At 40.0% G+C, this 11,101-nt stretch overlaps 1 long non-coding RNA gene across 2 annotated transcripts in view; it reads right to left on the bottom strand.

The window, feature by feature from the left end:
* The window catches only part of LOC145723897 (uncharacterized), a 19,105-nt gene extending 10,469 nt beyond the window's left edge, over positions 1 to 8,636 (bottom strand). For both annotated transcript variants that reach the window (XR_014149282.1, XR_014149283.1), the window contains exons 1-2: positions 7,958 to 8,636; positions 5,115 to 5,318 (exon numbers count right to left, since the gene is read on the bottom strand). This is a non-coding gene — a long non-coding RNA (uncharacterized LOC145723897). The remainder of the gene's footprint in view (positions 1 to 5,114; positions 5,319 to 7,957) is intronic.
* Between the last annotated feature and the right edge of the window lie 2,465 nt (positions 8,637 to 11,101).

Genomic DNA, 11,101 nt, shown 5'->3' with positions numbered 1-11,101 from the left:
TAGAGTTCAGAATAATGATTATAAAGATACTAGCTGGGCTTGAAAAAAGACTGGAAGACACTAGAGATTCCCTTTCTGGAGAAAGAAAAGAACTAAAATCTAACCAACTCGAAATCAAAGGCTATTAATGAGATGCAATAAAAAATGGAGGCTCTAACTGCTAGGATAAATGAGGCAGAAGAAAGAATTAGTGACATAGAAGACCAAATGATGGAGAATAAAGAAGCTGAGAAAAAGAGAGATAAACAACTACTGGATCACGAGGGGAGAATTTGAGAGATAAATGATACCATAAAGTAAAACAATATTAGAATAATTGGGATCCCAGAAGAAGAGGAAAGAGAGAAGGGGGCAGAAGGAATATTGGAGCAAATTAAAGTGGAGAACTTCCCTAATCTGCGGAAGGAAACAGGCATCAAAATCCAGGAGGCACAGAGAAGCTCCCTCAAAATCAATAAAAATAGGTCATCACCCCAACATATAATAGTGAAACTTACAAATCACAGAGGCAAAGAGAAAATCCTGAAAGCAGTTCAGAACAAGAGGTCCTTAACCTACAGAGGTAGAAACATAAGGCTGGCAGCAGACCTAACCACAGCGACCTGTCCGGCCAGAAAGGACTGGCATGACACATTCAGGGTGCTAAATGAGAAAAATATACAGCCAAGAATACTTTATCCAGCAAGGCTGTCATTAAGAATAGAAAAGACAAAGAGCTTCCAGGACAAACAGAAACTAAAAGAATTTGTGATCACTAAGCCAGCCTGCAAGAAATGTTAAAGGGGATCCTTTAAGGTGAAGGTAAGATCCTTCACCTCAAAGGTGAAGAGAGAGCCCAAAAGTAACATAGACCAGAAAGGAACACAGACAATATACAGTAACAGTCACTTCACAGGTAATACAATGGCACTAAATTCATATATTTCAATATTTACTCTGAATGTAAATGGACTAAATGCCCCAATCAAAAGACACAGGGTATCAGATTGGATAAAAAAGCAAGACCCATCCATATGCTGTTGGCAAGAGACTCATTTTAGATCCAAAGACACCTCCAGATTGAAAGTGAGGGGGTGGAAAACCATTTATCATGCTAATGGACATCAAAAGAAAGCTGGGGGTAGCAATCCTTATATCAGACAAATTAGATTTTAAACCAAAGACTGTAATAAGAAATGAGGAAGGACACTATATCATAATTAAAGGGTCTATCCAACAAGAAGATCTAACAATTGTAAATATTTATGCCCCTAACATGGGAGCAGCCAATTATATAAACCAATTAATAAAACAATTAAAGAAACACATCAATAATAATACAATAATAGTAGGGGACTTTAACACTCCACTCACTACAATGGACAGATCATCTAAGCAGAAGATCAACAAGGAAACAAGGGCTTTGAATGACACACTGGACCAGATGGACTTCACAGATATATTCAGAGCATTCCACCCTAAAGCAACAGAATACACATTCTTCTCTAGTGCCCATGGAACATTCTCCAGAATAGATCACATACTCAGTCACAAATCAGGTCTCAACTGGAACCAAAAGACTGGGATCATTCCCTGCATATTTTCAGACCACAGTGCTTTGAAACTTGAACTCAAAAACAAGAGGAAATTTGGAAAGAATCCAAATACATGGAGGTTAAAGAGCATCCTACTAAAGAATGAATGGCTCAACCAGGAAACTAAAGAAGAATTTTAAAAATTTATGGAAACAAGTGAAAATGAAAACAAGTGCTCAAAACCTTTGGGATGCAGCAAAGGTGGCCCTAGGAGGGAAGTACACAGCAATGTAAGCCTTTCTCAAGAAATAAGAAAGGTCTCAAATACACAACCTAACCTTACACCTAAAGGAGCAGCAGAAAGAACAGGAAATAAAGCCTAAACCCAGCAGGAGAAGAGAATTAATAAAGATTAGAGCAGAAATCAATGAAATAGAAACCAAAAGAACAGTAGAACAGATCTACGAAACTAGGAGCTGGTTCTTTGAAAGAATTAATAAGATCGGTAAACCCCTAGCCAGACTTATCAAAAAGAAAAGAGAAAGGACCCAAATAAATAAAATCATGAATGAAGGAGGAGAGATCACAACCCAAACAGAAGAAATACAAACAATTATAAGAACATATTATGAGCAACTATATGCCAACAAATTAGGCCATCTGGAAGAAATGGATGCATTCCTAGAGATGTATAAACTACCAAAAGGTAAATAGGAAGAAATAGAAAACCTAAACAGACCCATAACCAGCAAGGAAATTGGAGCAGTAATAAAAAATCTCCCAATAAGGGTGCCTGGGTGGCTCAGTCAGTTAAGCATCTGTGGCAAAGTGGCAGGATATAAAAATCAATGCACAGAAATCATTTGCATCTCTATACACTAACAATGAGACAGAAGAAAGAGAAATTAAGGAGTCCATCCCATTTACAACTGCACCCCAAACCATAAGATACCTAGGAATAAACCTAACCAAAGAGGCAAAGGATCTGTACTCAGAAAACTATAGAATACTCATGAAAGAAATTGAGGAAGACACAAAGAAATGGAAAAACGTTCCATACTCATGGATTGGAAGAACAAATGTTAAAATGTCTATGCTACCTAGAGCAATCTACACATTTAACTCAATCCCTATCAAAATACCATCAACTTTTTTCACAAGGCTGGAACAAATAATCCCAAAATTTATATGGAACCAGGGAGGCCCCCGAATAGCCAGAGGAATGTTGAAAAAGAAAACCAAAGCTGGTGGCATCACAATTCCGGACTTCCAGCTCTATTACAAAGCTGTAATCATCAAGACAGTACGGTATTGGCACAAAAATAGACACATAGATCAATGGAACAGAATAGAGAACTCAGAAATGGACCCTCAACTCTATGGTCAACTAATCTTCAACAAAGAAGGAAAGGATATCAATGGAAAAAAAACAGTCTCTTCAATAAAGGGTGTTGGGAAAATTGGACAGCCACTAGAATGAATGAAACTAGACCATTTTCTTACATCATACATCATATACAAAATACACAAAAATAGATGCAAAATGGATGAAAGACCTAAATGTGAGTCAGGAATCCATCAAAATCCTAGAGGAGAACACAGGCAGCAACCTCTTCTACCTTGGCCACAACAACTTCTTGCTAAACATGTCTCAAAGGCAAGGGAAACAAAGGCAAAAATGAACTATTGGGACTTCATCAAGATAAAAATCTTTTGCACAGCAAAGGAAAAAGTCAACAAAACCAAAAGACAACTGACAGAATGGGAGAAGATATATGCAAATGACATATCAGATAAAGGGCTAGTATCCAAAATCTATAAAGAACTTATCAAACTCAACACCCAAGGAATAAATAATCCCATGAAGAAATTTGCAGAAGACATGAACAGACATTTCTGGAAAGAAGACATCCAAATGGCCAATGGACACATAAAAAAGTGCTCGACATCACTCAGCATCGGAGAAATAAAAATCAAAACCACAATGTGATACCACCTCATACCAGTCAGAATGGCTAAAATTAACAAGTCAGGAAATGACAGATGTTGGGAAAGTTGCAGAGAAAGGGGAACCCTCTTACACTGTTGGTGGGAATGCAAGCCGGTGCAGCCACTCTGGAAAACAGTATGGAGATTCCTCAAAAAGTTAAAAATAAATCTACCCTGCAACCCAGCAATTGTACTACTAGGGGTTTATCCCAAATATGCAAATGTAGTGATCCAAAGGGGCACCTGCACCCCAATGTTTATAGCAGCATTGTCCATAATAGCCAAGCTATGGAAAGAGCCCAGATGTCCATCAACAGATGAATGGATAAAGAAGATGTGGTACATATATACAATGGAATACTATGCAGCCATCAGAAAATGATATCTTGCCATTTGCAACGATGTGGAGGGAACTAGAGGGTATTATGCTAAGCGAAGTAAGTCAGTCAGAGAAAGACAATTATCATATGATCTCACTCATATGTGGAATTTAAGAAACAAAACAGAGATCATAGGGGAAGAGAGGAAAAAATAAAACAAGATGAAATCAGAGAGGGAGACAAACCATAAGAGACTCTTAATCATAGGAAACAAACTGAGGGTTGCTAGAGGGGAGGGAGGCAGGGGATGGGATAATTGGATGATGGACATTAAGGAGGGCACGTGATGTAATGAGCACTGGATGTTATATATGATTGATGAATCCCTTAACTCTACCTCTGAACTCATAATACATTATATGTGACTTAATTGAATTTAATTATAAAAATATTATTGAGGATATTTCATGCAGTAAAATAAGAATTTTAGACAGTACAAGTCCTGGGGAGTTCTGAGAAGGTACTGCATTACTTAGATGGGTGGGAGGATGGATGGATGGATGGATGGATGAAAAGAAGGAAAAAAGGGAGGAAGGATTGCTAATATTTGTTCTGTGTGGAAAATCTTACTAAAGAGATAATATCCCTTTTGCTTTTTTCAAGTCGCTTCTACTAACACCATTCTCAACATCCATGAAGTTCATTTAGCACCATCATGACATGTAAATACATCAGAGCCATATTCTTTATGGATTAAAATTAGATACTGTAACTTAGGCAATACTTATTTTTCTTAGCACCGTTCACCCCCACCTTCTTCAAAACAGAGTTGTAAGGATCTGGTAGGAGCCATATATCACTCTGCTCCATTATTTTCAGTAATTAGGCAGTGGGCCTTGTTCCTGACTAGGCAATACCCAGGAGATAACCAGAGGTGGTAACATAAGCACCAGCTAGAGTGAGGATAGCAGAACACAGCCAGTGTGAATTGGCCCAGGGAAACTTGAAAAAACTTTAAATAAAAATAGGGATAAGCAATCCTCCATGTCCCAGCAGAGTATGCTACTCCAGAAATGCTGCGGCTCTCCTGAGTTATTTCCAGCCAGGAGGAAGAGATAATCAGCATTGGCTATTATCTGGGCCAAAAGTGGCCTCAGGCCCATGAAAATTAAAAGCTGGTTTTCTATGGTCAGCAAGACCGTTTTAGCAGGCCCCTACGGGGATACTAGTACTAAGCTGGCCCTACACAGGGCTGGATCCCCCTGGCATCCGTGTTTGTACTGTTTCTCACCTCTCTGGTCCAGAGCTGATGAACCGAGGATGCACACAGGACTCTCGTCAGGCCAAACAGGGCCTGAATCTCTCCATCTCTCTCTCTCTCTCTCTCCAAATTTGCACTGGGTGATAAGAAGCTGGGCTGCTCACTTGAATGGAGGATGAGTATACTCAGGAGCAGAGGACAGCTGTGTTTGGATTTACACATGCCAAAGTCAGTCTGCAGGGAGAATGAGAGAGAACAGAACCCAATGGGCACAGTTAGTCAGACAAAAATTAGCTGCTTGTGTTCTTGATGGATTCCAAGTCCTCGTTCCAATCCTTCCTGAAACCTGGCTGCACTTTCTGCCTTCCTTGGGATATTCTATTCTTAAAATAAATTTCATTTTTGCTTATAGTGGTTTGAAATAAATTTCTTTTACTTGTCACCAAAAGAGCCTTGACTAATGAAGCTACAGATATTATTGTATCATCTACGGTATTAAAATCTTTTTGTTGGGACACCTGGGTGGCTCAGTTGGTTAAGCTTCTGCCTTCGGCTCAGGTCGTGATTCCGGGGTCCTGGGATCGAGTCCCGCATCGGGGTCCCTGCTCAGTGGGGAGGCTGCTTCTCCCTCTGCCTGCCACTCCCCCTGCTTGTGCTCTCTCCCTCTCTCTCTCTTTCTCGCTCTTTCTCTGACAAATAAATAAAATCTTTAAAATAAAATTTTATTTATTTGTTTATTTGACAGAGAGAGACACAGCGAGAGAGGGAACACAAGCAGGACGTGTGGGAGAGGGAGAAGCAGGCTCCCCGCTGAGCAGGGAGCCCGATGCGGGGCTTGATCCCAGGGCCCCGGGATCATGACCTGAGCCGAAGGCAGATGCTTAACGACTGAGCCACCCAGGTGCCCCAGAGATAAAATCTTTTTGTTGATGGTCACCTATAAAAGGTAGGTGGGGGTGAGACTTCTCCGGTTAACCTTTTTATGTAGTTTTGACCTTCAAATTATGCAACTGTATTACCTATTCAAAAAATACTTACTGGGCGCCTGGGTGGCTCCGTTGGTTAAGCGACTGCCTTCGGCTCGGGTCATGATCCTGGAGTCCCGGGATCGAGTCCCGCATCGGGCTCCCTGCTCAGCGGGGAGTCTGCTTCTCCCTCTGACCCTCCCCCCTCTCATGCTGTCTCTCATTCTCTCTGTCTCAAATAAATAAATAAAAAATAAAATCTTTAAAAAAAAAATACTTACTTTAAAAATTATTGTTGAAATAAGTTCTGCAAATAGTGGTTTATGTTTTTCGCATCAAAATTCAGGGCACCTCATATTTAATGCAGAGTAAAACAACAGGTCAGAATTTTAAAACTCAGTCCCATAACTATTAGAAGTTTTACAGTGGAGAATCAGCAGATATGCAATAAGATATATATTTCCTATGTTTAGATAAGAGGCTTGAACTAAAAGTATGACTTGGTATCCAAAGAGGAACTCAACCTTCTCCATGGAGCTCTCTGTGATGCCATGAAAACTCCCGACCTAGAGAAAACGCACATAACTGTAAAACATGCAATTCCAAATGGTTCGTGCACGCTTTGAGGCCCATCCATGGAAGCCAACATAGGACAACTTAATGGGTGGTGAATTTACATACCTGAAAGGACGAAATAATCACACAGTGGTACTAAATATTGTAGAGTGTGGCACAGAAAAAGAGTGTTAACAAGTCAGATATAGAAGAGATCATGGGATCTGAATGATTTGAGGGGATTTTTGGGAGAGCTGAGAAATTATCTCAGTCTCAAAATATTAGCAGGATTTGGGGACATAGAGGACATAAAAAATAGAGCACTGGCATAGTGTTGAAAAGAACAAAGCATGCATGGCAACCATAAGGACACGGGTCTAGCTGGGGCAGGAGTTTCTGTTGGATATGGACAGCACCTAGCACAGAGTTTGGGGTTTGGGTACCCAATGAATAGTAATTATTATTGTTGTTACTACGATTACAAGAGCAAGATAAGGTCATATAGGTAAGTAAAGACCATATTTTAGAGGACCTTGAATGTCAGAGCAGTTAAGACTTTTCAAGTCATTGTATGTTTTTAAGCAGGAAAAGAATTTGATTCAGTCAAACTATTTGGAACGCATAAAGAATGACTTGGAGAAAGTGAAAGGAGAATAGGTAGTAGGAGTATTTCACTGGGCTTTGTAGTACTAAAGGTAACTAGTGTTTAAACAAGGGTGGTAGAGGGGCACCTGGGTGGCTCAGTCCATTAAGCATCCGCCTTTGGCTCAGGTCATGATCCCAGGGTCCTGGGATTGAGTCCTGCATTGGGCTCTCTACTTAGTGGGGAGCCTGCTTCTCCCTCTCCCTCTGCTCCTCCCTCCCCTTGTGCTTGTGTTCTCTCTCTCTCTCTCTGTTAAATAAATAAATAAAATCTTAAAAAAAATAAACAAGGGTGGTAGAGTGGAAATAAGACATATATTGGAGGGACTTAAAATGGGGAGGACTTGAGGACTATATATTAGTGATATATAGGGGATAAAAGAGGAAATAGTGAGAAAAAAATATTTTAAATTGATTGTATTATTATTATTTACCTATTAAATGTTACTAAATTAACCTGTTTATAGATTCCCCAACTGCTGCCCTATTGGAATGTTTGCTCTGGGTAAAAGGTACAAACATTCTCAAGGAAGCCACCCGTAGCTCACAGCAAATGCAGCTGAGATGTGACGTAGGAGGGAATCGGGTTTCTCCTCAGCCATGAACAGCTTTTAACTGAATGTGTAGGTGGTGATAATGTTAAATGTACCACACAAAATCACAGATTCTTTTTTACTCATAAGGAATTTCTATGATATACGTGCCAGCTACCAGCCACTTGCAGCCTTGTCTATGCTTTTCACAGCTTCTGCTGTGTAGATGAAATTTTAAATGAACTCCTCGTAGTAGGATCCAAAACATTCTCGTACTGTGTAAGCACGATTCATGGTAGTTGGAGGTTTTCCTTCTCTCTTGCTGATCACAGTGGGTCTGCTGCTACTGCTGGAGCTCAGCACCAAGAGGGAAAATAAAGTGGTGCTTCTTGTTCTAAGAAAAATGGCGGGGGGTTGGGGAAGGACAGAAATGAAAGTTTTAGAAATCCTCTCTATAGTCAAGGTGTATGAACTTTGGTCAGTCACAGGATAGCTCAGTCAGTTGTCCCTGGCACACTGTAGAGTCAAAAAGGCAATACTGGCTTAAGTTGTGGTTTTCAGAAGGTAGTGTCATCGGTAAAGAACTGACACAAGAAGTCAGAAAACATGGCGCCCATATCAGATTTATCTCTCACTATGGAGATGACTTGGAGCAAGTCAATTAATCTTTTTTTTTAAACCCGGCCTGCAGCAAGCTATCATTTTGAGAATAACTGAAATGTTGTTGTCAAAGCTGTTTGTAAATGTAAACCGGTGCAGAAAAATAAAGTATCGCTGGGATTTTTTACTTTTGTTTTACCTGTGTTGATTCTGACTCCCCAAGCACAAGATCTATAACTTGGGCTTCATTGGTTTTCTTTTTCTTTTTTAAAAAAAATACTTAATACATATAGTGAAAACTTTATTATTTTTCAACTAACGATGCAGGGAAGGGGAAAACTCTCCTGGAATGTCGTTGGCTAATAGGAAGGAGCTGTACTCAGCAGATGGGTATCTTGCTATCTTACCAGATCAGTAGTAAGAGAAAGAAAGAAGGTCAGAGTGAGGAAGAGAAAAAAATAGTTCTTTGCATTTCTAACAATCTCTTGAAAAACACATAGAATTTAGTTTTTTGTATGTGGTTATTTTTCATTACAAAAAGCCAGTTCAATGTCCGGGACTCCAAAAGGAATGGGAATGGGGCAATAAAATTAATAATAGTATCCTGATAATTATTATTTTAGCATTTTAATGTTTTCTACTTTTTTTGAAGTTTCATATCTTTTCTTATCATCTTAGTTATCTTTATAGCGTATGGTTGTTACATTTTAGTTGTATCTGTTTTTCAAGTACATTGATCCCTTAAGCAACGTCTGTTAAATTTTCATGTCAGTTGAAGTCATGGGTAATTTCTGCATTCTTTTCCCATCCATGTCTATTCCTTCATTTAATAAATATATATGCAGTGCCTACTCCATGCTGGGCACTGGTTATGGCGTGGGAAGCAACAGAGGCACAGTCCCTGCTCGTGTGCAGCTTTCAGTCCAGTGGTGGAGTAAGCCCAAGACTTCTTGTTGGCCCCCAATAGCCATTCCCCTTCTTCATTAGAAAGAGACCCCCAACTTGTTATGCTGAAGAATTTTAATAGCAATCATTCTTCCCCTAAATTTTAATATGCATCTTTTAAAAATAAGAACATTTTCCTACATAGCCAAAATAACAATCACAGCTGACATTAATAATTCCTTAATAGTTCCTTTTTTTTTAAGATTTATTTATGTGTTTGAGAGAGAGAGCTGGGGGGTACAGGGGGCAGAGGGAGAGGGAGGGAGAGTCTCAAGCTGACTCCACACTGAACATGCCCATTGCAGGGCTCAGATCATGACCCTGAGATCATGACCTGAGCCGAAATCAAGAGTAAGGTGCTTAAACGACTGCACCACCCAGGTGCCCCTAATTTCTTTTTTAAATTGAAGTATAATTAACAGTGTTATATTACCTTCAGGTGCACAAGATAGTGATTCAACAGTTCTATACATTGAATAGTCTATCATATCTTAGGGACCACCCATTTTGACATTTTTCCAGTTGTCCACAAAATGTCCTTCATAGCTAGCTAGTCCAAACCAGGATCCAGTTGAGGATCACACATCACATGAGGTTATGTCCCCTCAGTCTCCTTAAAATAAATCAGTCCTTATATTCATGAGACTAAAATGTTAAAGAAACAGACAGGAACAACTGTCTTATAGAATGTTCCAATTTCTCAATCTGTGTGTTTTCTTCCTCAGCGTATCAATTACTTTCTATTTTCCTTGTAATTCCTGTAAACCTAGAAGTTATGACAAAATGTCCAATTAGACTCAAATATATATATATATTCTTTTAAGTAGGCTCCACACCTAGCGTGGAGCCCAACGCAGGGCCTGAGCTCATTACCCTGAGATCAAAACCCGAGCTAAGATTAAGAGTCAGTCACTTAGGGCTCCTGGGTGGCTCAGTTGGTTAAGCGACTGCCTTCAGCTCAGGTCATGATCCAGGAGTCCCGGAATAGAGTCCCACATCAGGCTCCCCGCTCAGTGGGGAGTCTGCTTCTCCCTCTGACCCTCGCCCCTCTCATGCTCTCTCTTAAATAAATAAATAAAAATCTTTAAAAAATTAAAAACAAACAAACAAAAAAGAGTTGGTCACTTAACCAGCTGAGCCACCCAGGCACCCCTAGACTCAACCATTTTTGGCAAGCTTACACCATAGGTGGTACTGTGTACCTCATATTGCATCACATCAGGAAACAGCGTATTTGACTACTGGAGTAAGGGGAAGGCAGACAACTCCTCTGCTATAAAGCTACTTTTTTTTTTTTCTCCTGTGGACAAAAAGTAATCTGTGTAGAGTTTTTTGGAGTACTTTATGAAGGTTATTTTCTCATTAGCCATTCACCTAATAGTTTTTTTTTTTAATATTTTATTTATATGAGAGAGAGAGTGAGAGAGAGAGAGAGAGAGCACAAGCAGGGTGAGGGGCAGAGGGAGAAGCAGACTCCCTACTGAGCAGGGAGCCCAATGCAGGCCTTGATCTCGGGACTCCAGGATCATGACCTGATCTGAAGGCAGACATTTAACCAACTGAGCCACCTAATAGTTTTTTTTTTTTTTTTTAAAGATTTTATTTATTTATTTATTTGAGAGAGAGAATGAGATAGAGAGAGCATGAGAGGGAGGAGGGTCAGAGGGAGAAGCAGACTCCCTGCTGAGCAGGGAGCCCGATGCGGGACTCGATCCCGGGACTCCAGGATCATGACCTGAGCCGAAGGCAGTCGCTTAACCGACTGAGCCACCCAGGC

This window comes from Leptonychotes weddellii, chromosome 10 (genome assembly GCF_054177405.1).
Source record: "Leptonychotes weddellii isolate Sample4059 chromosome 10, ASM5417740v2, whole genome shotgun sequence".
Lineage (NCBI taxonomy): Eukaryota > Metazoa > Chordata > Mammalia > Carnivora > Phocidae > Leptonychotes > Leptonychotes weddellii.
Note: the sequence above shows the minus strand (reverse complement) of the source record. Positions and strands in the feature narration are given on the sequence as shown.